The sequence below is a fragment of the Triticum aestivum genome, chromosome 4D, assembly GCF_018294505.1.
Source record: "Triticum aestivum cultivar Chinese Spring chromosome 4D, IWGSC CS RefSeq v2.1, whole genome shotgun sequence".
Lineage (NCBI taxonomy): Eukaryota > Viridiplantae > Streptophyta > Magnoliopsida > Poales > Poaceae > Triticum > Triticum aestivum.
Window position 1 is genome coordinate 51,526,452 of NC_057805.1, and position 26,736 is coordinate 51,553,187.

General features: G+C 42.3%; 1 long non-coding RNA gene across 1 annotated transcript; it reads right to left on the minus strand.

The window, feature by feature from the left end:
• Nucleotides 1-3,339: 3,339 nt before the first annotated feature.
• Nucleotides 3,340-5,087, minus strand: LOC123096130 (uncharacterized). The gene is made up of 2 exons (XR_006446472.1): nucleotides 4,299-5,087; nucleotides 3,340-4,186 (listed from the first exon to the last, which is right to left on the minus strand). It is a non-coding gene; the product is annotated as an uncharacterized lncRNA (long non-coding RNA).
• Nucleotides 5,088-26,736: the final 21,649 nt, after the last annotated feature.

Sequence of the window (26,736 nt, forward strand, 5' to 3'; positions counted from 1 at the left end):
AGTGATGTGAATCAAAACATGAGGCAATTACAACGGTGGTGCTAGAACTTGGCGCAAACAATCACTTTAGTGCTAGAACCTGTGGTGTACATCGAAGTGGTGCAATTGGCTTGAGCGTGCAAATACAATGGTAATCGCATTTGTATACGCCGGACCGGTGATGACGCAAGCCAGCGTGGCTTACGGCCCATCATCAGTGACTGCATGGTGAAGGGGAACGGGTGGGTTTTTTATTTTTCCTCAGGTTACAGTACTTTGGATGCGAGGCATCGGATTGGGTCCCACCTAGCTATCCACCAGCACACAACTCAATTCACGACATTTGAGCATACACAAACTTTATATCTTTTAGCTAAATAACTAGCAGACATGCCCCTGCGTTGCAACGGGTGAAAGAAAAACACATGCACCTAACCAAATAAGCCTGATCAAGTATGTCCACGTAGTTTATTTTAACATGACACTCTACCCTTATTTCCGCTTATCCTTCTTCCCGTTCTCACTGATGGTGGCCTTGCTAAACGCGTCTGAACGTGTTCAATTTCAAGGCGATGAACTTGACACACCTATCATTGAACAACACTATCTAAAAAAGTTTTTAATACTTTAAAAACTACTTTGTGGTAACAAGTTGACGATTGAACCAGGGGTGGGGGAGGCACTAATGGAATTAGGATCTTTGCCGTCAGCCAGTTCTTTGCCGTCCGCTAGCTGACGACAAAGGAGGTCTTCGCCATCAGCATACAGAAAGCAGACGGCAAAGATGGTGTTTGCCGTCAGCCAGCTCTTTTGCCGTCTGCTAGCGGACGGCAAAGAGGGAGGGTGGCGTACCATCAAGGGCCTCCTAACGGCCACTTTCTTTGCCGTCAGCTAGCGGACGGCAAAGAAAGTGGCCAACTAACGTCCGTTTGCTAGGCTTTTGTCGTCCGCTAGCAGACAGCAAAGAGCTGTGACCTAAACTAAAAAGCCGCCAGCCCCACGTCCCTCTCTCTCCCTCCCTCATCGCACCCGCGCCGCCGCCCCGACACCCCGCCGAGCCGCCCCGACCGACCCGGCGCCCCGCCCCGCTGCCCTGAGCCACCCCGGCCAACCCGGCGCCCCGCCGCTCCGGCGCCCCCTCCTCCACCCGGCACCCCCTGCCGCGCCTGAAGGTGAGACATCCCTCTTTTTTTCTTTTTTAGATTTAGTTTAATTAGGTTTAGTTTAATTTAGGCTTGGTTTAGTTTAGGTTTTGTTTCCGTTTTTTAGGTTTAGATTTAATTTAGGCTTGATTTAGTTTATCCTAGTTCTTCTTCTTCTTCTTCTTCTAACTAGTCTTCTTCTTCTTCTAACTTTCTTCTTTTCCAATTTGCAGATTTGCTTTAGATGAGGAAGCTTGCGTTGATGGAGTCTACCCTTCTCTTTATGCTTCCTTCTTGTTTTGATTTTGTAGGATAAACAATGTGAAACTTGCTACCTATATATGTATGTATGGATGAAACCATTGTATGCTTGTTGTTGGATATGTCGGCTAGCTATATATGTTGCATATGGACTTTTGATTTGCTATGTATATGTGTTGGATGATCATATCCATATGGCAGGGATATGATTTGGTATGTATATGTGTTGGTATGCTTGTCGAAAGTATTTTCATATGAGGCGCGGCCGGTCTATTCTGCTAACACTTCCGAACTGCACGCTCAACACGAGGGCACTGCACTTTCCCTAGCAAAGGCACTGCAGTGCTTACACTAGTGAACTTCGCATCGGAACAAACTGCATGCGGTGTTTTTTCGATACTGTTTTCGCTCTAGTTTTTTAAACGTTTCTCGGAATAAGGTGTATAATATACCGTTGGAAAGCTATGGATTAGGCGCAACTTCGCCATGTTGAACACTTTTCGAGATTCCTCACGGTTTAAGAGCAGTTTTGAAAACGGTGGACGCCCAACGAGTAGCAGCGAGCGTATTTTCGCGTTTATTCGCAAACCGCTTATCGGAATGAAGCAAATGATACGCCGTTGGAAAGATATCGCCGAGGCGCAACTTTTTTGTATGTATTACATTCTCAAATTCATAACGGTTTAAGAACAGTTTCAAATTTACTTAATCGCGGAATTCTGTTTTTCAAATTTTTGTAAAATTTTTGTACTGTTTTCGCTTTAGTTTTTTAATCGTTTGTCGAGATGGTTAGTGTGATATGCCTTTGGAAAGCTATGGACGACACGCAACTTTCATATGTATAAATTATTTTGAGATTCCTTACAGTTTTAAGTTAATTTCAAAAATCATGCAGCGGACGACGAGTGACAGCGGTTGTTTTTTCGTGATTTTTTACAATCCGCTGATCGGAATGATTCAAATGATACGCCGTTGGAAAGATATCGATGAAACGCAACCTTTTCATTTAGAACACACTCTCTAATTCCATACAGTTTAAGAGCAGTTTTGATTCTACCGAAATGTGGTACTCTGTTTTTTCGCGACACTAAAATCGATGAGTTGACCGCGTCAGACAGAAAACCGCACTTCTTCGGACTGAAAACCGCACTGCATCAGACAGTCAAGCGCACTACATTTTTAAAATGCATTTTTGTTTCAAATGTAGTGTACTAAAAAGTCCTTCATATTGAACTTCTTTCAAGATCAAAGTGCACCGCATTTGCATGGTTTTTTAAATGCATTTTTAGACCAAAGTGCACCGCATTTGCATTTTTGTAAATTCAATTTTGTTTTAGATGAAGTGTACCGAAAAGTTCTTCGTAGTGGACTTTTTTGCAAGACCAAAGCGCACTGCATTTGCATGTTTTAAATGCTTTTTTCTTCGTAGTGAACTTTTTTACAAGACCAAAGCACACTGCATTTGCATGTTTTAAATGCATTTTTGTTCTATATGGTGTACAATTCCTCCGAAAATAATAAAAGTGAACTCCTCTATACATTTTTTTTACAAAGTGAACTCCTTTGTTTTGCAAAGTGCACCGCAAAGGTTTTCTTAGTGAGCTGCATCGATTTTAACGAATTATACTCCATGTCCTTACAAATTTGCAAAAAACAATTCCTCCAAAAATAATATAAAAGTGAACTCCTCTATACATTTTTTTACAAAGTGAACTCCTTTCTTTTGCAAAGTGCACCGCAAAGGTTTTCTTACTGAGCTGCATCATTTTTTAACAGATTATGAAGTAGTCCATACAATATTGCAAAAACAACTCCTCCAAAAACAATAAAACATGAACTCCTTGGTATACAATTTTTTTTCACAAAGTGAACTCCTTTGTTTTGCAAAGTGCACCGCAAAGGTTTTCTTAGTGAGCTGCATCGTTTTTTAACAGATTATGAACTAGTCCATACAATATTGCAAAAAAAACTCCTCCAAAAACAATAAAACGTGAACTCCTTGGTACAACTTTTTTCACAAAGTGATCCACATAGACAAAGGGAACCTGCACGGCACAAGTGACAAACTACACAATACTTCAAGAAAAAAGAGACAAACTACACTTGAGCATCCCCGGTCAACTATGCTCTACACCGCATATCTAAACAGAGAAATTGTTATGAGCTGCACTGGGGGAGCACCAATCGAGCTACACGACCTCCAACTTCTGAACCGAACTCCAGCGTCGACCCTGTTCTTCGTTCGAGCTGCACCCCCACCGGCAGTCATACACGCCCATTTATATAGTAGAAGCTTTCGACACCGTGGGCAGAACTGCAGGCCCCCGTTGGTCGAGCTGCACTTCCTCACGGGCAGTACTGCGCGCCCATGTGCAGAGTTAGAATCCTTCGACGGCATGGGCAGAACTGCAGGTCCCTGTTGGTCGAGCTGCACTTCACCGTGGGCAGAACTGCATGCCCGTGTGCAGAGCCGCACTCGTCGACTGCAGCGATGGCTTGCTGGGCTTTCCGGCAGGTGCTCTCCCATCGCGGAGCATGGAACTCTCGATCTTAGGTCCACGCATCACAGAATAGGAGGTGCTCCACTGCAAGCCCGTGTGCATCAGGACGGCTCGGGACGCCGCATGCCTCTCACGAGGAACCGCACTGCAACCCTGGGGCAATTGAACCACTTGGAGATCCCAGGGGACTGCACCCCATCTGGCGCCATCGCCCGACCTCCTCTGCCGGTGGCGGCGGTGGAAGAAGAGGAAGAGAACCGGGCAGCGTGCTGCTCTCTTCTCCCGCCGCCCGCGCTCCTTCCTCTCCGGGAAGATTGAACCGAGCACCAGCAGTGGACGAACGAGGCTTATGTGAATTTTCCCATTTTTGTTCTGTGCTTGCTGATTCAATCTTGTGGAGGAGAGAAGCACTTACTTGGGTGGCGGACCTGCAACTTGTGAGGACAGGAACGAGTTGTCGCTCGACTGCGGGAGGGCCCCAGGGGATGTGGCCGGAGGACGAGGGAGGGGAGGGGGTGTGCCTGCACCGCCGCACTTCACGCTTACGCACTACCGCACTGCACATTTACGCGCTACCGAGCTGCACAGAGAAGAGAAAATGGGGTCAGGAGGATGTGGCTCTCGACGGGTGAGCACGATGGAGGAAGGATGCAGGGCCAGGGTGGTGGTTTCCATCGGAGGAGTGGGAGCGGGGTTGGGGTCGGGTGGCCCGTGCATCGGCGAGTCCGGGAAAAGTAGCGGGCGCGGTGCTGGCCAGTCACGGAGAAGGCAGGGTCGCCGGGAACCATGGCGATCAGAGGCGGGGAGGGGCGCCGATGCGGGTCAGCCTGCTCGATCCATCAGGGCCAGCAGCGAGGGAGAACGCGCGGGTCAGCGGCGTTCTGCTCGATCCCGTCTCCTACTGGCGCAGCAGACCAGCTCTGCCCAGATCCGTCGCAGGTGAGGCGCTGGGGGTGGGGGCGCCGGGCATGGTCACCATCAAGGGGGGAGGGGCTGATGGCCGGAGGCAGGCGGCGGCGGCGACGCAGCAAGTAACCGGCGGATTGGGCGACACGGGGAGGGGGCGGTGGTTGTAGGATGGGGTGGGAAGCGTCGCTAGGATATAGTGCGGCGGCGCTAGGGGCGGGGGTGCGGCGGCGCTAGGGTGGGGTGGGGGCAGAGGAAGAAGGTGGTTTTGGGGGGATCGGTGGTGGGGGAGGCGCCTGGTTCACTGGGGTGGAGGAGGAGGTGTCCGGCGGAGAGAAGATGGTGGTTCGGCGGGGTGGGGTGTTAGCAGAATAAGATTTAGGTGTTATGGTGTTATCATAATAGACCCATCATATATATATATGTGTGAAATTGAATGAATTAAAAAAAAGGGCTATACAGGCTCTTTGCCATCTGCTAGCAGACGGCAAAGAGCTTTGCCACCAGCCAGCAGACGGCAAACATGCCACGTCTCAGCTACCTGTGCAACCTGGGGCAATAGGCCAGCAGACGACATCTTTGTCATCAGCCAGCGGACGACAAAGAAATCAAATAGGCCAGCCCCCCAGGTGCTGCCACGTGGACCGCTATGCCATCCGTTGGCAGACGGCAAATATGCAAAGGTTTTTGTCGTCTACCAGCAGACGGCAAAATATGCAAAGGTCTTTGCCGTCTGCCAGCAAACGGCAAAGCACGCCGTTAACCCACTAGCAGCCTGTAGCTGACACATCTGCCGTCCAGGTCCTTTGCCATCTGCTGGCGAACGGCAAAGACCATTTCATCTTTGTCGTCCGCCAGCAGACGGAAAAGATGCCTTTGCCGTAGCTCGTTCAGCTGGACATGTTGCCGTCTGCTGGCGGACGGTAAAGGCCTTTGCCGTCCGCCAGGCATGCCTTTGCCGTCCGCAATGATAGACGGCAAAGTTCCTGATTCCTGTAGTGAGGGGGAGGAAAGAGAGAGTTTGCACGGGCAAGAACTTCACAAAGTTACATCGGGAACATCTTTGTCTTTTATTATGTGAAGATTGTTATTTGGTTTTTCAAAAAATAAAATGAAAACAAATATGTTAGCATTTTCAAATTAGTGCATGTTGCCAATATAGTTTTGTTTTAGATTTTACCTTTTCTCGTTGGATATTTAGATGTACATCATATGTTATGCGTGAATCACCCACTATTTGTCCCAAAAGATTCCGTATATATCATCTAGAATATTTCATATCCCCAAATGCCACCTAAAATTTCCAATTACTCAAAATTTCAGTAGGTACATATTTTCAACTTCCATTATATATCAGTTGTTTTGTTGTGAACATATGAAGCAAATTCAGTCCAAATAACAATATCGGTGTTGTTCATATAATCATATTGAAAGGAAAAAAATCATATAATTTTGGCTAAACACACACGTATAACCATAGCTCATTATTTATTTATTTAATCTAAATTTTTCTGCTATTTCTGAAAATAAGTTTTTTGCAGGAATAATTTGTTGGGCTTTATGCGAACACGCTCATGCAGAGATGTAACACATGTTCTCCCGCACGCACACCACACTTTTAGCCACAAAAAAACCTAGCTCTATCCCTTCGAGGACATCATTCGATAAAAAAAAACCTTGCTCTCGGCTGAAATCCTTTCTCCTTTTTCTTTGCCTCTCCAAAATGGTTGCTGCCCAATGAATCCAGTCTGCTACAGGGGCAATGCTACTTCTTGAGCATGCGTTGATTTTCCCTTGAAGAGGAAAGGGTGATGCAGCAAAGTAGCGTAAGTATTTTCCTCAGTTTTTGAGAACCAAGGTATCAATCCAGTAGGAGACTACACGTAAATCGCCTAGTCAATCAAGAACCTTGCACCCAACGCGATAAAGGAGTTGTCAATCCCTTCACGGCCACTTGCAAAAGTGAGATCTGATAAAGATAATAAGATAAATATTTTTGGTATTTTTGTTATATAGATTGGAAAGTGAAGATTGCAAAATAAACGGCGATAGAAATTGGTAAGTTGACGATAAACTAATATGATGTAAAATAGACCCGGGGGCCAGAGGTTTCACTAGTGGTTTCTCTCATGATAGCATATATTACGGTGGGTGAACAAATTACTGCCGAGCAATTGATGAAAAAGTGCATAGTTATGAGAATATCTAGGCATGATCATGAACATAGGCATCACGTCCATGTCAAGTAGACCAAAACGATTCTGCATCTACTACTATTACTCCACACATCGAACGCTATCCAGCATGCATCTAGAGAATTAAGTTCATAAGAACAGACTAACGCATTAATCAAGATGACATGATGTAGAGGGATAAACTCAAGCAATATGATATAAACCCCATCTTTTTATCCTCGATGACAACAATACAATACGTGCCTTGCTGCCCATGCTGTCACTGGGAAAGGACACCGCAAGATTGAACCCAAAGCTAAGCACTTCTCCCATTGCAAGAAAGATCAATCTAGTAGGCCAAACTAAACCGATAATTCGAAGAGACTTGCAAAGATATAAAATCATGCATATAAGAATTAAGAGAAGAATCAAATATTGTTCATAGATAATCTTGATCATAAACCCACAATTCATCGGATCTCGACAAACACACCGCAAAAAGTATTACATCGAATAGATCTCCAAGAACATCGAGGAGAACTTTGTATTGAGATCCAAAGAGAGAGAAGAAGCCATCTAGCTAATAACTATGGACCCGAAGGTCTGTGGTAAACTACTCACACATCATCGGAGAGGCTATGGTGTTGATGTAGAAGCCCTCCGTGACCGAATCCCCCTCCGGCAGATCGCCGGAAAAGGCCCCAAGATGGGATCTCACGGGTACAGAAGGTTGCGGCGGTGGAAAAGTGGTTTCGTGGCTCCCCTGGATGTTTTCAGGGTATAAGAGTATATATAGGAGAAAGAAGTAGGTCGGTGGAGCTACGAGGGGCCCACGAGGGTGGGGGCGCGCCTACCCCCCTAGGCACACCCTCCTACCTCGTGGCCGCCTCGTTGCGTCTCTGACTTCCACTCCAAGTCTCCTGGATTGCGTTTGTGTTGGGGAACGTAGTAATTTCAAAAAAATCCTACGCACACGCAAGATCATGGTGATGCATAGCAACGAGAGGGGAGAGTATTATCTACGTACCCTCGTAGAACGAAAGCGGAAGCGTTTATCAACGCGGTTGATGTAGTCGCACGTCTTCACGATCCGACCGATCCAAGTACCGAACGCACGGCACCTCCGAGTTCTGCACACGTTCAGCTCGATGACGTCCTCTCCTTCTTGATCCAGCAAGACGGGCGAAGTAGTAGATGAGTTCCGGCAGCACGACGGCGTTGTGATGGTGACGGTGTTGGTGAAGAACAATTTCCGCAGGGCTTCGCCTAAGCACTACGAAAACTATGACAGAGGATAAACTAGAGGGGATGGGGTTGCCGGCACACGGCTTGGTGTTTCTTGATGTGTCTTTGGTGCTAGCCCTGCTCCTCTATTTATATGTTGAGCCCTGGGGTCGAAAGTTGGAGCAAAAGCCTCCTCAAAGTCAGTTTTGCCCGAAAGGCAAGAGTCCCACTCGGACTCCAGGACCAAACGTCACAATCCTTGGCGCCAGGGTCTCCGGCGTTTGGCCCCCTGGCCTCCGCAAAACTCCTTTTGCACCGACTCATAGCCCCGTGGGCCTGACCCCTTGGCCTAACCATATCATCCAATATATGAATCTTTACCTCCGGACCATTCCGGAGCTCCTCGTCATGTCCGTGATCTCATCCGGGACTCCGAACAACATTCGGTCACCAACATACATAACTCATATAATACTATATCGTCAACGAACGTTAAGCGTGCGGACCCTACGGGTTCGAGAACTATGTAGACATGACCGAGACACTTCTCTGGTCAATAACCAATAGCGGAACCTGGATGCCCATATTGGCTCCTACATATTCTACGAAGATCTTTATCGGTCAAACCGCATAACAACATACGTTTGTTCCCTTTGTCATCGGTATGTTACTTGCCCGAGATTCGATCGTCGGTATCTCAATACCTAGTTCAATCTCGTTACTGGCAAGTCTCTTTACTCGTTCCGTAATACATCATCCCGCAACTAACTCATTAGTTACAATGCTTGCAAGGCTTATAGTGATGTGCATTACCGAGTGGGCCCAGAGATACCTCTCTGACAATCGGAGTGACAAATCCTAATCTCGAAATACGCCAACCCAACAAGTACCTTCGGAGACACCTGTAGAGCACCTTTATAATCACCCAGTTACGTTGTGACGTTTGGTAGCACACAAAGTGTTCCTCCGGTAAACGGGAGTTGCATAATCTCATAGTCATAGGAACATGTATAAGTCATGAAGAAAGCAATAGCAGAATACTAAACGATCAAGTGCTAAGCTAACGGAATGGGTCAAGTCAATCACATCATTCTCCTAATGATGTGATCCCGTTAATCAAATGACAACTCATGTCTATGGCTAGGAAACATAACCATCTTTGATCAATGAGCTAGTCAAGTAGAGGCATACTAGTGACACCCTGTTTGTCTATGTATTCACACAAGTATTATGTTTCCGGTTAATACAATTCTAGCATGAATAATAAACATTTATCATGATATAAGGAAATAAATAATAACTTTATTATTGCCTCTAGGGCATATTTCCTTCAGTCTCCCACTTGCACTAGAGTCAATAATCTAGATCACATCGCCATGTGATTTAACACCAATAGTTCACATCACCATGTGATTAACACCCATAGTTCACATCGTCACGTGACCAACACCCAAAGGGTTTACTAGAGTCAATAATCTAGTTCACATCGCTATGTGATTAACACCCAAAGAGTACTAAGGTGTGATCATGTTTTGCTTGTGAGAGAAGTTTAGTCAACGTGTCTGCAATATTCAGATCCGTATGTATTTTGCAAATTTCTATGTCAACAATGCTCTGCACGGAGCTACTCTAGCTAATTGCTCCCACTTTCAATATGTATCTAGATTGAGACTTAGAGTCATCTGGATCAGTGTCAAAACTTGCATCGACGTAACCCTTTACGACGAACCTTTTTTCACCTCCATAATCGAGAAACATATCCCTATTCCACTAAGGATAATTTTGACCACTGTCCAGTGATCTACTCCTAGATCACTATTGTACTTCCTTGCTAAACTCAGTGTAGGGTATACAATAGATCTGGTACACAGCATGGCATACTTTATAGAACCTATGGCTGAGGCATAGGGAATGACTTTCATTCTCTTTCTATCTTCTGCCGTGGTCGGGCTTTGAGTCTTACTCAATTTCACTCCTTGTAACACAGGCAAGAACTCTTTCTTTGACTGTTCCATTTTGAACTACTTCAAAATCTTGTCAAGGTATGTACTCATTGAAAAAACTTATGAAGCGTCTTGATATATCTCTATAGATCTTGATGCTCAATATGTAAGCAGCTTCACCGAGGTCTTTCTTTGAAAAACTCCTTTCAAATACTCCTTTATGCTTTCCAGAAAATTCTACATTATTTCCGATCAACAATATGTCATTCACATATACTTATCAGAAATGCTGTGGTGCTCCCACTCACTTTCTTGTAAATACAGGCTTCACCGCAAGTCTGTATAAAACTATCTGCTTTGATCAACTCATCAAAGTGTATATTCCAACTCCAAGATGCTTGCACCAGTCCATAGATGGATTGCTGGAGCTTGCATATTTTGTTAGCACCTTTAGGATCAACAAGACCTTCTGGTTGCATCATATACAACTCTTCTTTAAGAAATCCATTAAGGAATATAGTTTTGACATCCATTTGCCAGATTTCATAAAATGTGGCAATTCGCTAACATGATTCGGACAGACTTTAAGCATCGCTATGAGTGAGAAAATCTCATCGTAGTCAACACCTTGAACTTTGTCAAAAACCTTTTTCGACAAGTCTAGCTTTGTAGATAGTAACACTACTATCAGCGTCCGTCTTCCTCTTGAAGATCCATTTATTTTCTATGGCTTGCCGATCATCGGGCAAGTCAACCAAAGTCCACACTTTGTTCTCATACATGGATCCCATCTCAGATTTCATGGCCTCAAGCCATTATGCGGAATCTGGGCTCATCATCACTTTCCCATAGCTCGTAGGTTCGTCATGGTCTAGTAACATGACCTCCAGAACAGGATTACCGTACCACTCTGGTGTGGATGTCACTCTGGTTGACCTACGAGGTTCGGTAGTAACTTGATCTGAAGTTACCTGATCATCATCATTAGCTTCCTCACTAATTGGTGTAGGAGTCACAGAAACAGATTTCTGTGATGAACTACTTTCCAATAAGGGAGCAGGTACAGTTACCTCATCAAGTTCTACTTTCCTCCCACTCACTTCTTTCGAGAGAAACTCCTTCTCTAGAAAGGATCCATTCTTAGCAATGGATGTCTTGCCTTCGGATCTGTGATAGAAGGTGTACCCAACTGTCTCCTTTGGGTATCCTATGAAGACACATTTCTCTGATTTGGGTTTGAGCTTATCAGGATGAAACTTTTCACATAAGCATCGCAACCCCAAACTTTAAGAAATGACAGCTTAGGTTTCTTGCTAAACCATAGTTCATACGATGTCGTCTCAATGGATTAGACAGTGCCCTATTTAACATGAATGCAGCTGTCTCTAATGCATAACCCGGAAACGATAGTGGTAAATCGATAAGAGACATCATAGATTTCACTATATCCAATAAAGTACGGTTATGACGTTCGGACACACCATTATGCTGTGGTGTTCCAGGTGGCATGAGTTTGTGAAACTATTCCACATTGTTTTAATTGAAGGGCAAACTTGTAACTCAAATATTCGTCTCCGCGATCAAATTGCAGAAAAACTTTATTTTCTTGTTACAATGATTCTCCACTTCACTCTGAAATTCTTTGAACTTTTTAACTGTTTCAGATTTATGTTTCATCAAGTAGATATACCCATATCTGCTCAAATTATCTGTGAAGGTCAGAAAATAACGATACCCGCTGTGAGCCTCAACACTCATCGGATTGCATACATCAATATGTATTATTTCCAATAAGTCAGTTGCTCGCTCCATTGTTCCGGAGAACGGCGTTTTAGTCATCTTGCCCAAGAGGCATGGTTCGCAAGCATCAAGTGATTCATAATCAAGTGATTCCAAAAGCCCATCAGCATGGAGTTTCTTCATGCGCTTTACACCAATATGACCTAAACGGCAGTGCCACAAATAAGTTGCACTATCATTATTAACTTTGCATCTTTTGACTTCAATATTATGAATATGTGTATCACTACAATCGAGATCCAACAAACCATTTTCATTGGGTGTATAACCATAGAAGGTTTTATTCATGTAAACAGAATAACAATTATTCTCTAACTTAAATGAATAACCGTATTGCAATAAACATGATCAAATCATATTCATGCTCAACGCAAACACCAAATAACATTTATTTTGGTTCAACACTAATCCCGAAAGTATAGGGAGTGTGCGATGATGATCATATCATTCTTGGAACCACTTCCAACACACATCGTCACTTCACCCTCAACTAGTCTCTATTTATTTTGTAACTCCTGTTTCGAGTTACTAATTTTTAGCAACCGGACAAGTATCAAATACCCAGGGGCTACTATAAACACTAGTAAGGTACACATCAATAACCTGTATATCAAATATACCCTTGTTCACTTTGCCATCCTTCTTATCCGCCAAATACTTGGGGCGGTTCCGCTTCCAGTGACCAGTCCCTTTGAAGTAGAAGCACTTAGTCTCAGGCTTAGGTCCAGACTTGGGCTTCTTCACTTGAGCAGCAACTTGCTTGTCGTTCTTCTTGAAGTTCCCCTTCTATCCCTTTGCCCTTTTCTTGAAACTAGTGTCTTGTTAACCATCAACACTTGATGCTCTTTCTTGATTTATACCTTCGTCGATTTCAGCATCACGAAGAGCTTGGGAATCGTTTCCGTTATCCCTTGCATATTATAGTTCATCACGAAGTTCTAGTAACTTGGTGATAGTGACTAGAGAATTCTGTCAATCACTATCTTATCTGGAAGATTAACTCCCACGTGATTCAAGTGATTGTAGTACTCAGACATTCTGAGCACATGCTCACTAGCTGAGCAATTCTCCTCCATCTTGTAGGCAAAGTACTGTCAGAGGTCTCATACCTCTCGACACGGGTATGAGTATGAAATACCAATTTCAACTCTTGGAACATCTTATATGCTCCGTGGCATTCAAAACATTTTTAAGTCCCGGTTCTAAGCCGTAAAGCATGGTGGACTAAACTATCAAGTAGTTATCATACCGAGCTTTGTCAAACATTCATAACGTCTGCATATGCTCCTGCAATAGGTCTGACACCTAGCGGTGCATCAAGGACATAATTCTTCTGTGCAGCAATGAGGATAATCCTCAGATCACGGATCCAATCCGCATCATTGCTACTAACATCTTTCAACTTAGTTTTCTCTAGGAACATATCAAAAATAAAACAGGGGAGCTAAACGCGAGCTATTGATCTACAACATAGTTATGCTAATACTACCAGGACTAAGTTCATGATAAATTAAAGTTCAATTAATCATATTACTTAAGGACTCCCACTTAGATAGACATCCCTCTACTCATCTAAGTGATCACGTGATCCAAATCAACTAAACCATAACCGATCATCACGTGAAATGGAGTAGTTTTCAATGGTGAACATCACTATGTTGATCATATCTACTATATGATTCACGCTCGACCTTTCGGTCTCAGTGTTCCGAGGCCATATATGCATATGCTAGGCTTGTCAAGTTTAACCTGAGTATTCTGCGTGTGCAAAACTGGCTTGCACCCGTTGTAGATGGACGTAGAGCTTATCACACCCGATCATCACGTGGTGTCTGGGCACGACGAACTTTGGCAACAGCGCATACTCAGGGAGAACACTTATACCTTGAAATTTAGTGAGAGATCATCTTATAATGCTACCGTCAAACAAAGCATGATAAGATGCATAAAAGATAAACATCACATGCAATCAATATAAGTGATATGATATGGACATCATCATCTTGTGCTTGTGATCTCCATCTCCGAAGCACCGTCATGATCACCATCGTCACCGGCGCGACACCTTGATCTCCATCGTAGCATCGTTGTCGTCTCGCCAACTTATGCTTCTACGACTATCGCTACCGCGTAGTGATAAAGTAAAGCATTACAGGGCGATTGCATTGCATACAATAAAGCGACAACCATATGGCTCCTGCCAGTTGCCGATAACTCGGTTACAAAACATGATCATCTCATACAATAAAATATATCATCACGTCTTGACCATATCACATCACAACATGCCCTTCAAAAACAAGTTAGACGTCCTCTACTTTGTTGTTGCAAGTTTTACGTGCCTGCTACGGGCTGAGCAAGAACCGTTCTTACCTACGCATCAAAACCACAACGATAGTTCGTCAAGTTAGTGTTGTTTTAACCTTCTCAAGGACCGGGCGTAGTCACACTTGGTTCAACTAAAGTTGGAGAAAATGACACCCGCCAGCCACCTGTGTGCAAAGCACGTCGGTAGAACTAGTCGCGTGTAAGCGTACGCGTAATGTCGGTCCGGGCCGCTTCATATAACAATACCGCTGAACCAAAGTATGACATGCTGGTAAGCAGTATGACTTCTATCGGCCACAACTCACTTGTGTTCTATTCGTGTATATAACATCTACGCATAAAACCAGGCTCTGATACCACTGTTGGGGAACGTAGTAATTTCAAAAAAAAATCCTACGCACACGCAAGATCATGGTGATGCATAGCAACGAGAGGGGAGAGTATTGTCTATGTACCCTCGTAGAACGAAAGCGGAAGCGTTTATCAACGCGGTTGATGTAGTCGTACGTCTTCACGATCCGACCGATCCAAGTACCGAACGCACGGCACCTCCGAGTTCTGCACACGTTCAGCTCGATGACATCCTCACCATCTTGATCCAGCAAGACGGGCGAAGTAGTAGATGAGTTCTGGCAACACGACGGCGTGGTGACGGTGTTGGTGAAGAACAATTTCCGCAGGGCTTCGCCTAAGCACTACAAAAACTATGACGGAGGATAAACTAGAGGGGACGGGGTTGCCGGCACATGGCTTGGTGTTTCTTGATGTGTCTTTGGTGCTAGCCCTGCCCCACTATTTATATGTTGAGCCCTGGGGTCGAAACTTGGAGCAAAAGCCTCCTCAAAGTCGGTTTTGCCCGAAAGGCAAGAGTCCCACTCGGACTCCAGGACCAAACGCCACAATCCTTGGCGCCAGGGTCTCCGGCGTTTGGCCCCCTGGCCTCCACAAAACTCCCTTTGCACCGACTCATAGCCCCGTGGGCCTGACCCCTTGGCCTAACCATATCATCCAATATATGAATCTTTACCTCTGGACCATTCCGGAGCTCCTCATCATGTCCGTGATCTCATCCGGGACTCCGAACAACATTCGGTCACCAACATACATAACTCATATAATACTATATCATCAACGAACGTTAAGCATGCGGACCCTACGGGTTCGAGAACTATGTAGACATGACCGAGACACTTCTCTGGTCAATAACCAATAGCGGAACCTGGATGCCCATATTGGCTCCTACATATTCTACGAAGATCTTTACCGGTCAAACCGCATAACAACATATGTTTGTTCCCTTTGTCATCGGTATGTTACTTGCCCGAGATTCGATCGTCGGTATCTCAATACCTAGTTCAATCTCATTACCGGCAAGTCTCTTTACTCGTTCCGTAATACATCATCCCGCAACTAACTCATTAGTTACAATGCTTGCAAGGCTTATAGTGATGTGCATTATCGAGTGGGCCCAGAGATACCTCTCCGACAATCGGAGTGACAAATCCTAATCTCGAAATACGCCAACCCAACAAGTACCTTCGGAGACACCTGTAGAGCACCTTTATAATCACCCAGTTACCTTGTGACGTTTGGTAGCACACAAAGTGTTCCTCCGGTAAACGGGAGTTGCATAATCTCATAGTCATAGGAACATGTATAAGTCATGAAGAAAGCAATAGCAGAATACTAAACGATCAAGTGCTAAGCTAACGGAATGGGTCAAGTCAATCACATCATTCTCCTAATGATGTGATCCCGTTAATCAAATGACAACTCATGTCTATGGCTAGGAAACATAACCATCTTTGATCAATGAGCTAGTCAAGTAGAGGCATACTAGTGACACCCTGTTTGTCTATGTATTCACACAAGTATTATGTTTCCGGTTAATACAATTCTAGCATGAATAATAAACATTTATCATGATATAAGGAAATAAATAATAACTTTATTATTGCCTCTAGGGCATATTTCCTTCAGTTTGTTCCAAGAAAGATCCTCGCGAAGGTTTTGTTCCGTTTGGATTCCGTTTGATATTCCTTTTCTGCGAAACACCGAAATAGGCAAAAAACAGCAACTGGCACTGGGCCTCCGGTTAATTGGTTAGTCCCAAAAATAATATAAAATAGCATATTAAAGCCCATTAAACATCAAAAACAGGTAATATAATAGCATGGAACAATAAAAAATTATAGATACGTTGGAGACGTACCAGCATCCCCAAGCTTAATTCCTGCTCGTCCTCGAGTAGGTAAATGATAAAAACAGAATTTTTGATGTGGAATGCTACCTAACATAATTTTCAATGCAATTTTTTTATTGTGGCATGAATGTTCAGATCCGAAAGATTCAAGACAAAAGTTTAATATTGACATAAAAATAATAATACTTCAAGCATACTAACTAAGCAATTATGTCTTCTCAAAATAACATAGCCAAAGAAAGCTCATCCCTACAAAATCATATAGTTTGGCCATGCTCCATCTTCGTCACACAAAATGCTCTCATCATGCACAACCCCGATGACAAGCCAAGCAATTGTTTCATAATTTAGTATTCTCAAACTTTTTCAACTTTCACGCAATACATGAGCGCGAGCCATGGACATAGCACTATGGGTGGAATAGAATATGATGATGGAGGTTGTGTGGAGAAGACAGAAAAGAGAAAGTCTCACATCGACGCGGCTAATCAACGGGCTATGGAGATGCCCATCAATTGATGTCAATGCGAGGAGTAGGGATTGCCATGCAATAGATGCACTAGAGCTATAAATGTATGAAAGCTTAACAAAAGAAACTAAGTGGGTGTGCATCCAACTTGCTTGCTCACGAAGACCTAGGGCATTTGAGGAAGCCCATTGTTGGAATATACAAGCCAAGTTCTATAATGAAAAATTCCCACTAGTATATGAAAGTGACAAAATAAGAGACTCTCTATCATGAAGATCATGGTGCTACTTTGGAGCACAAGTGTGGAAAAAGGATAGTAGCATTGTCCCTTCTCTCTGATACGTCTCCAACGTATCTATAATTCATGAAGTATTCATGCTATTATATTATACATCTTAGATGTTTTATATGCATTTATATGCTATTTATATGATTTTTGGGACTAACCTATTAACCTAGAGCCTAGTGTCAGTTTCTATTTTTCCCTTGTTTTTGAGTTTTACAGAAAAGGAATACCAAACGGAGTCCAATTGACGTGCCAATTTTTGTTGATTTTTTATGGACCAAAAGAAGCCCCTGGAGCAAAAAAGTTGGGCCAGAAGAGTCCCGGGCTGTCCACGAGGGTGGGGGCACGCCCACCCCCCTGGGCGTGGGCCCCTGACTCGTGGACGACTCAGAGACCCCCTGACGTGAAACCAACGCCAAAACTTCCTATAAATACAGAAACCCCCAGAAAATAACCTAGATCGGAAGTTCCGCCATCGCAAGCCTCTGTAGCCACGAGAAATCAATCTAGGCCCTCTCTGGCACCCTGCCGGAGGGGGCCATCATCACCAGAGGCCATGGGGAAGGATCCCGGAGGGGCCATCATCGCCATGAAGGCCAAGGACCAGAGGGAGAACCTCTCCCCATCTAGGGGGGAGGCCATGGAGGAGGAAGCACAAGGGGGAGAACCTCTCCTCCTCTCTCTTGGTGGCGCCGGAGTGCCATCGGGAGGGAAATCATCGCTGCGGTGATCGTCTTCATCAACATCACCACCATCATCACCATCCTCATCTCTTTTACGCGGTCCACTCTCCCGCACCCCACTGTAATCCCTACTTGAACATGGTGCTTTATGCCACATATTATGATCCAATGATGTGTTGCCATCCTATGATGTTTTGAGTAGATATCCTTTGTGTTTGGGTTGATTGATGATATAGATTGGTATGAGTTGTATGTTTTATTTTGGTGTTGTCCTATTGTGCCCTCCGTGTCGCGCAAGCGTGAGGGATTCCCGTTGTAGGGTGTTGCAATACGTTCATGATTCGCTTATAGTGGGTTGGTGAGTGACTGAAACACAAACCCGAGTAAGGGGGTTGTTGCGTATGGGAATAAAGAGGACTTGATGATTTAATGCTATGGTTGGGTTTTACCTCAATGATCTTTAGTATTTGCGGATGCTTGCTAGAGTTCCAATCATAAGTGCATATGATCCAAGAAGAGAAAGTATGTTAGCTTATGCCTCTCCCTCATATGAAATTGCAATGACGACTACCGGTCTTGTTAACAATTGCCTAGGACAATTCCGCACACCGATCCATCATTATTCCACACTCGATGTTTATAATATTTAGTAATATATTCTAACTTTATGATAACAGCACCTACTTTTATGTTTTAGCTCTTCGATATCATGCAAAGTTGTCCCCTTCATGCCCACAACGTAGTTTTATTTCTCGTTTCTAGCTGGAAGCAAACGTTCGGTGTACGTAGAGTCGTATCAGTGGCAGATAGGGCTTGGGAGAATATTGATCTTACCTTTAGCTCCTTGTGGGTTCGACACTCCATACTTATCACTTCCACCTTTGGAAATTGCTACGATGATTCCTTGCACTTGGGGATTATCAAGCTCTTTTCTGGCGCCATTGCCGGGGAGCAATAGCGTGGGGTTGATATTCTCGTATGTGCTTGTTTGCTTTCTTCACTAAGTAGATTTTGTTTTTCCTTTTTGTTTCTGTTTAGTTGTGGGTGAAACATACAAAAAAATAAAATAATGATAATACAAAAAATTTACTTGCCTCTCATGCCTAAAAAGTTTTTCAAAAAGAGAAGTGATTGGAAAGTTATGCATTGAAGAAGTGAGGGTCGACCTTGAGCACTTGTGTTCATGCTCACGGAAACAATGTAGAATTTTTCATGGAAGTTTCTCTGTAAATAATTATCCCCTTGTATATATCCATTGTATTATAAAAATAATGTGCCAAGCTTTGGTTTTAGGATGATTAGATTGCTTGTTTACTATGTGCAGAACATAAACAGAAACTTTGGCTGTAGTGTGTGATTTTACATTTTCTACTGGAAGGTCAAATGGGTATGAAACTTTTTTCACATTACTTCTGTACAAATTTTTCAAATTTTCAAATTTATTTCATAATTTTGGGAGTTACAGAAGTTTACTAAACTTCCAGATTACTACAGACTGTCCTGTTTTTGACAGATTCTGTTTTTCGCGTGTTGTTTGCTTATTTTGATGAATCTATGTCTAGTATCGGGGGGTATGAACCATAGAGAAGTTGTAATACAGTAGGTTTAACACCAATATAAATAAATAATTAGTTCATTACAGTACCTAAAGGTAGTGATTTGCTTTAGTATACTAACGGATCTCACAAAGTTTTTGTTAAGTTTTTGTGGATGAAGTGTTCGAAGAACGAGGAGTTACCGATGTGAGAAGAATAAAGAGAGGCAAGAGTTCAAGCTTGGGGATGTCCAAGGCACCCCAAGTAAATATTCCAAGGATACTCAAGCATCTAAGCTTGGGGATGCCCCGGTTGGCATCCCATCTTTCTTCTTCAACAATTATCGGTATACCTCGGTTTTTGTTTTGTTCACATGATTTGTGTCCTTTGTGTTTCTTTCTTTAAGAACCATGCTAGTATGAGATGTACCTTAATCAATTTATAGAATGATTCATGTGCTTCACTTATATCTTTTAAGTATGACCTTATAGAATGCTCTTTGTGCTTCACTTATATCTTTTGAGTATGACCTTATAGAATGCTCTTTGTGCTTCACTTCAATCTTTTGAGTATGGTTTTATAGAATGCTTCGTGTGCTTCACTTATATATTTTGAGCTTGGATATTGGTTAGTAAATATTAATTGTAGAATGCTCCATGAACTTCACTTATATCTTTTGGAGTATGAATAATACTATCATCTAAAGCGGGTTTGGAAGAGTGTCAACATTAGGAATTAGTGATCCCACTATTTCGAATGAGAAGAATTTTGCTTATGTGGAGAGTAGAAAAATTTCTATGCTTGTAGATCATGAAAAGAATACTTTATGTGATGGTTATATTGTTGAATTCATTTATGATGCTACTGAAAATTATTATGAGGGAGGAATATATGCTTGTAGGAGTTGCAATAATACCAAGTTTCCTCTCTATGTGCTTAAAGTTTTGCAGTTATACTTGTTTTGCCTTCCTATGCTAGTTGATTCTTGTTCCTATAAATTATGTGCTCACAAAATCCCTAGGCATAGGAGGTGGGTTAGATTTAAATGTGCTAGTCATATTCTTCATGATGCTCTCTTTATGTTTCAATTCTTATCTTTTATGTGAGCATCATTGAAATCATCATGCCTAGCTAAAAGGCATTAAAGAAAAGCGCTTGTTGGGAGACAACCCAATATTTACCCTTACTGATTTTTTGTGTTCACATGATTAAGCTACTGTAGTAATCATGTTTTATAGCTTTTGTTTCAATAAAGTGCCAAGTAAGACCTTCGGGAAGACTTGGGTGAAAGTTAATGTGATCTTGCTGTAAAAAACAGAAACTTTGCGCTCACGAGTTTAGCTACCATTTTTTACATAAGATTGATTTTGAGTTGATTCTTTTTGAATAAGATTAATAGACAAATTCCTCACGTCCACCAATTTATTTCATAATTTTTGGAGTAGCAGAACAATGGTTGCTGTTCAAATCATTACAGACTGTTCTGTTTCTGACAGATTCTGTTTTCATTGCATAGTTTGCTTGTTTTCTAGTTTCTATGGCTTATATTTCTCAATATAAATTGTAGAAATGATATGGTACAGTAGGAATTTTGTGATAACAATTATGAACCTCGTCTTTGACAGTACCAAAGTGAATGGTTTACTCTTTATCATACTAACCTATCTCACGAAGTTCTGTTAAGTTTTGTGTGATTGAAGTTTTCAAGCTTTGGGTGAGATATTGATATGAGGAGAATAAGGAGTGGAAAGAACATAAGCTTGGGGATGACCAAGGCACCCCAAGGTAATATTCAAGTAATACTCAAGCGCCTAAGCTTGGGGATGCCCCGGAAGGCATCCCCTCTTTCGTCTTCAAAACTATCGGTATACCTTACTCGGAGCTATATTTTTATTCGTCACATGATATGTGTTTTGCTTGGAGCGTATTTTCATTTTTACTTGCTGTTTGAATAAAATCACTGGATCTGAAATCGTGAATGAAATAGAATCCTCCCATGGCTAGTTAATTATTTGCCTACTCAGTGTTCTTCACTTATATCTTTTTGGAGTAGTTTGTCATTTACTCACGTGCTTCACGTATATCCTATGAGTAAATGGTTGAATGAATTGAATATCGTAAATCTGAATTTATATATGTTTCATATGCTTATAACATGGGGAGTAAGGACTTCACACATAATAAGTATAGGTAGTAAACTTATTGAAGGTTAGCAAACTCGGAATTGGTCACTTGAACAATTCATGAAAGAATATTGAAGGAAGAGATATTTCACATATAAATATACTATCTTGGACATCTTTTGTAATTGTGAGCACTCATTAAAATATGACATGCTAAAAGGTTGATGTTGGACAAGGAAGACAACTTAATGGGTTATGTTTTCCTATATCCGAAACGTTATATTGTCTTGGATCATCCAACATGTTGAACTTGCCTTTCCCTCTCATGCTAGCCAAATTCTTTGCACCAAGTAGAAATACTACTCGTGCTTCCAAACATCCCTTAAACCAGTTTTGCCATGAGAGTCCACCATACCTACCTATGGATTGAGTAAGATCCTTCAAGTAAGTTGTCATCGGTGCATGCAATAAAAAATTGCTCTCTAAATATGTATGATCTATTAGTGCGAAGAAAATAAGCTTTATACGAACTAGTGATAGGGAAGAAATAAAAGCGTCGGACTACATAATAAAGGTCTTTATCACAAGAGGCAATATAAAGTGACGTTCTTTTGCATTAAGATTTTGTGCATCCAACCATAAAAGCGCATGACAACCTCTGCTTCCCTCTGCGAAGGGCCTATCTTTTACTTTTATCTTCTACCTTATGCAAGAGTCATGGTGATCTTCACCTTTTCTTTTTACATTTTATCCTTTAGCAAGCACATTGTGTTGGAAAGATCCTGATATATATATATATCCAATTGGATGTAAGTTATCATGAACTATTATTGTTGACATTACCCTTGAGGTAAAAGGTTGGGAGGCGAATCTAAAAGCCCCTATCTTTCTCTGTGTCCGATTAAAACTTTGAACCCATAAATATCACGTGAGTGTTAGCAATTGCGAAAGATTAAATGATAGTTGAGTATGTGGAGTTTGCTAAATCAAAGCTCTGACATAGACCCTTCCTGAAAATAAGATGAATTGCAATTGTTTGATGACTAAGAGCACTGTTTGTTAGTTTTCAAGAAAGTTTATGATCTATACTTTAACATGTGAATAGCTTATTACTTGATCATGAAAAGTTTTATGAGATGAGCTACTGTTATGACATATAATGATGCTAGAAAAGGTGATTGAAATTATCATTGATCAAACTTGTGCACCTGCTAGCATTCACACTTCATAAATTATTTCTTTTATCATTTACCTACTCGAGGACGAGCAGGAATTAAGCTTGGGGATGCTGATACGTCTCCAACGTATCTATAATTTATGAAGTATTCATGCTATTATATTATCCATCTTAGATGTTTTATATGCATTTATATGCTATTTTATATGATTTTTGGGACTAACCTATTAACCTAGAGCCCAGTGCCAGTTTCTGTCTTTTTCCTTGTTTTTGAGTTTTACAAAAAAGGAATACCAAACGGAGTCCAATTGATGTGCCAATTTTTGTTGATTTTTTATGGACCAAAAGAAGCCCCTGGAGCAAAAAAGTTGGGCCAGAAGAGTCCCGAGCTGTCCACGAGGGTGGGGGCGCGCCCATCCCCCTGGGTGTGGGCCCCTGCCTCGTGGACGACTCGGAGACCCCCATGACGTGAAACCAACACCAAAAATTCCTATAAATACAGAAACCCCCAGAAAATAACCTAGATCGGAAGTTTCGCCGCCGCAAGCCTCTGTAGCCACGAGAAATCAATCTAGGCCCTCTCTGGCACCCTGCCGGAGGGGGCCATCATCACCAGAGGCCATGGGGGAGGATCCCGGAGGGGCCATCATCGCCATGAAGGCCAAGGACCAGAGGGAGAACCTCTCCCCATCTAGGGGGGAGGCCATGGAGGAGGAAGCACAAGGTGGAGAACCTCTCCTCCTCTCTCTCGGTGGCGCCGGAGTGCCATCGGGAGGGGAATCATCGCTGCGGTGATCGTTTTCATCAACATCACCACCGTCATCACCATCCTCATCTCTTTTACGCGGTCCACTCTCCCGCACCCCGCTGTAATCCCTACTTGAACATGGTGCTTTATGCCACATATTTTTACTGATCCAATGATGTGTTGCCATCCTATGATGTTTTGAGTAGATATCCTTTGTCTTTGGGTTGATTGATGATATAGATTGGTATGAGTTGTATGTTTTATTTTGGTGCTGTCCTATTGTGCCCTCTGTGTCGCGCAAGCGTGAGGGATTCCCGCTGTAGGGTGTTGCAATACGTTCATGATTCGCTTATAGTGGGTTGGTGAGTGACTGAAACACAAACCCGAGTAAGGGGGTTGTTGTGTATGGGAATAAAGAGGACTTGATGCTTTAATGCTATGGTTGGGTTTTACCTTAATGATCTTTAGTAGTTGCGGATGCTTGCTAGAGTTCCAATCATAAGTGCATATGATCCAAGAAGAAAAAGTATGTTAGCTTATGCCTCTCCCTCATATGAAATTGCAATGACGACTACCGGTCTTGTTAACAATTGCCTAGGACAATTCCGCACACCGATCCATCATTATTCCACACTCGCTATTTATAATATTTAGTAATATATTCTAACTTTATGATAACAGCACCTACTTTTATGTTTTAGCTCTCCGATATCATGCAAAGTTATCCCCTTCATGCCCACAACGTAGTTTTATTTCTCGTTTCTAGTTGGAAGCAAACGTTCGGTGTACGTAGAGTCGTATCAGTGGCAGATAGGGCTTGAGAGAATATTGATCTTACCTTTACCTTCACTTCCACCTTTCAAAATTGCTACGATGATTCCTTGCACTTGGGGATTATCACTCTCTTTTTCTCTCTTTTTTTTGGGCCTTCTCTTTTTTTTGGCCTTTCGCTTTTTTTTGGCCTTTCTTTTTTTGGCCTTTCTCTTTTTTTTTCTCACACGGGACAATGCTCTAATAATGATGATCATCACACTTCTATTTATTTACAACTCAAGGATTACAACTCGATACTAGAACAAAATATAACTCTATATGAGTGCCTCCGGCGGTGTACCGGGATGGGCAATGAATCAAGAGTGAAATGTATGAAAAATTATGCATGGTGGCCTTGCCACAAATACAATGTCAACTACATGATCATGCAAGGCAATATGACAATGATGAAGCGTGTCATAATAAACGAAACGGTGGAAAGTTGCATGGCAATATATCTCGGAATGGCTGTGGAAATGCCATAATAGGTAGGTAAGGTGACTGTTTTGAGGAAGATATAAGGAGGCTTATGTGTGATAGAGCGTATCATATCACGGGGTTTGGATGCACCGGCGAAGTTTGCACCAACTCTCGACGTGAGAAAGGGCAATGCACGGTACCGAAGAGGCTAGCAATGATGGAAGGGTGAGAGTGCGTATAATCCATGGACTCTACATAAGTCATAATGAACTCACATACTTATTGCAAAAATCTACAAGTCATCAAAACCAAGCACTACGCGCACGCTCCTAGGGGGATAGATTGGTAGGAAAAGACCATCGCTCGTCCCCGACCGCCACTCATAAGTAGGACAATCAAAGAAACACCTCATGCTTCAAATTTTTTACACAACAGTTACCATACGTGCATGCTATGGGACTTGCAAACTCCAACACAAGTATTTCTCAAATTCACAATTACTCAACTAGCACGACTCTAATGTTACCATCTTCATATCTCAAAACAATCATCAAGTATCAAACTTCTCATAGTATTCAGTGCACTCTATATGGAAGTTTTTATATACCCATCTTGGATGCCCATCATATTAGGACTAATTTTATAGCCAAAGCAAATTACCATGCTGTTCTAAAAGACTCTCAAAATAATATAAGTGAAGCATGAGAGATCAATAATTTCTATAAAATAAAACCACCACCGTGCTCTAAAAAGATATAAGTGAAGCACTAGAGCAAAATTATCTAGCTCAAAAGATATAAGTGAAGCACATAGAGTATTCTAATAAATTCCGATTCATGTGTGTCTCTCCCAAAAGGTGTGTACAGCAAGGATTATTGTGGTAAACTAAAAAGCAAAGACTCAAATCATACAAGACGCTCCAAGCAAAACACATATCATGTGGTGAATAAAAATATAGCCTCAAGTAAGTTACCGATAGACGAAGACGAAAGAGGGGATGCCTTCCGGGGCATCCACAAGCTTAGGCTTTTGGTTGTCCTTAAATTTTACCTAGGGGTGCCTTGGGCATCCCCAAGCTTAGGCTCTTGCCACTCCTTATTCCAAAGTCCATCAAATCTTTACCCAAAAAGTTGAAAACTTCACAACACAAAACTTAAACAGAAAATCTCATGAGCTCCATTAGTGTAAGAAAACAAACCACCACTTTAAGGTACTGTAATTAACTCATTCTTTATTTATATTGGTGTTAAACCTACTGTATTCCAACTTCTCTATGGTTCATACCCCCCCCCCCCCGATACTAGCCATAGATTCATCAAAATAAGCAACCAACACACGAAAAAAGAATCTGTCAAAAACAGAACAGTCTATAGTAATATGTATCAAACGTATCCTTATGGAACTCCAAAAATTCTGAAATAAATTGGTGGAAGTGAGGAATTTGTCTATTAATCATCTGCAAAAATAATCAACCTAAAATCACTCTCCAGTAAAAAAATGGCAGCTAATCTCATGAGCGCTAAAGTTTCTATTTTTTACAGCAAGATCGCAAAGACTTCACCCCAGTCTTCCCGAAGGTTCTACTTGGCACAAACACTAATTAAAACATAAAACCACATCTAAAAAGAGGCTATATGAATTATTTATTACTAAACAGGAACAAAAAGCAAAGAGAAAAAATAAATTGGGTTGCCTCCCAACAAGCGCTATTGTTTAACGCCCCTAGCTAGGCATAAAAGCAGAATAGATCTAGGTATTGCCATCTTTGGTATTGCGAAAGAAAAGAGAAAATTTCTTATCTATAGCATTTATCTTTCTATTTTGAGAAAGCACGTGGCCATTAATGGTGGAAGAAAGATTAAGCACGCTACGGAAATTTGCATCTAAGGTAGGTATTTCCATAGCATCATTATTTATGAGCTTAGAGAGGATAGAGGGACTATCCAAAGTACTAAAACCCGGGAGAGAACCCTTAGCCCTTTTCGATTCGGCCATGGTGAAAGAAAAGCAAATGGGAAAGG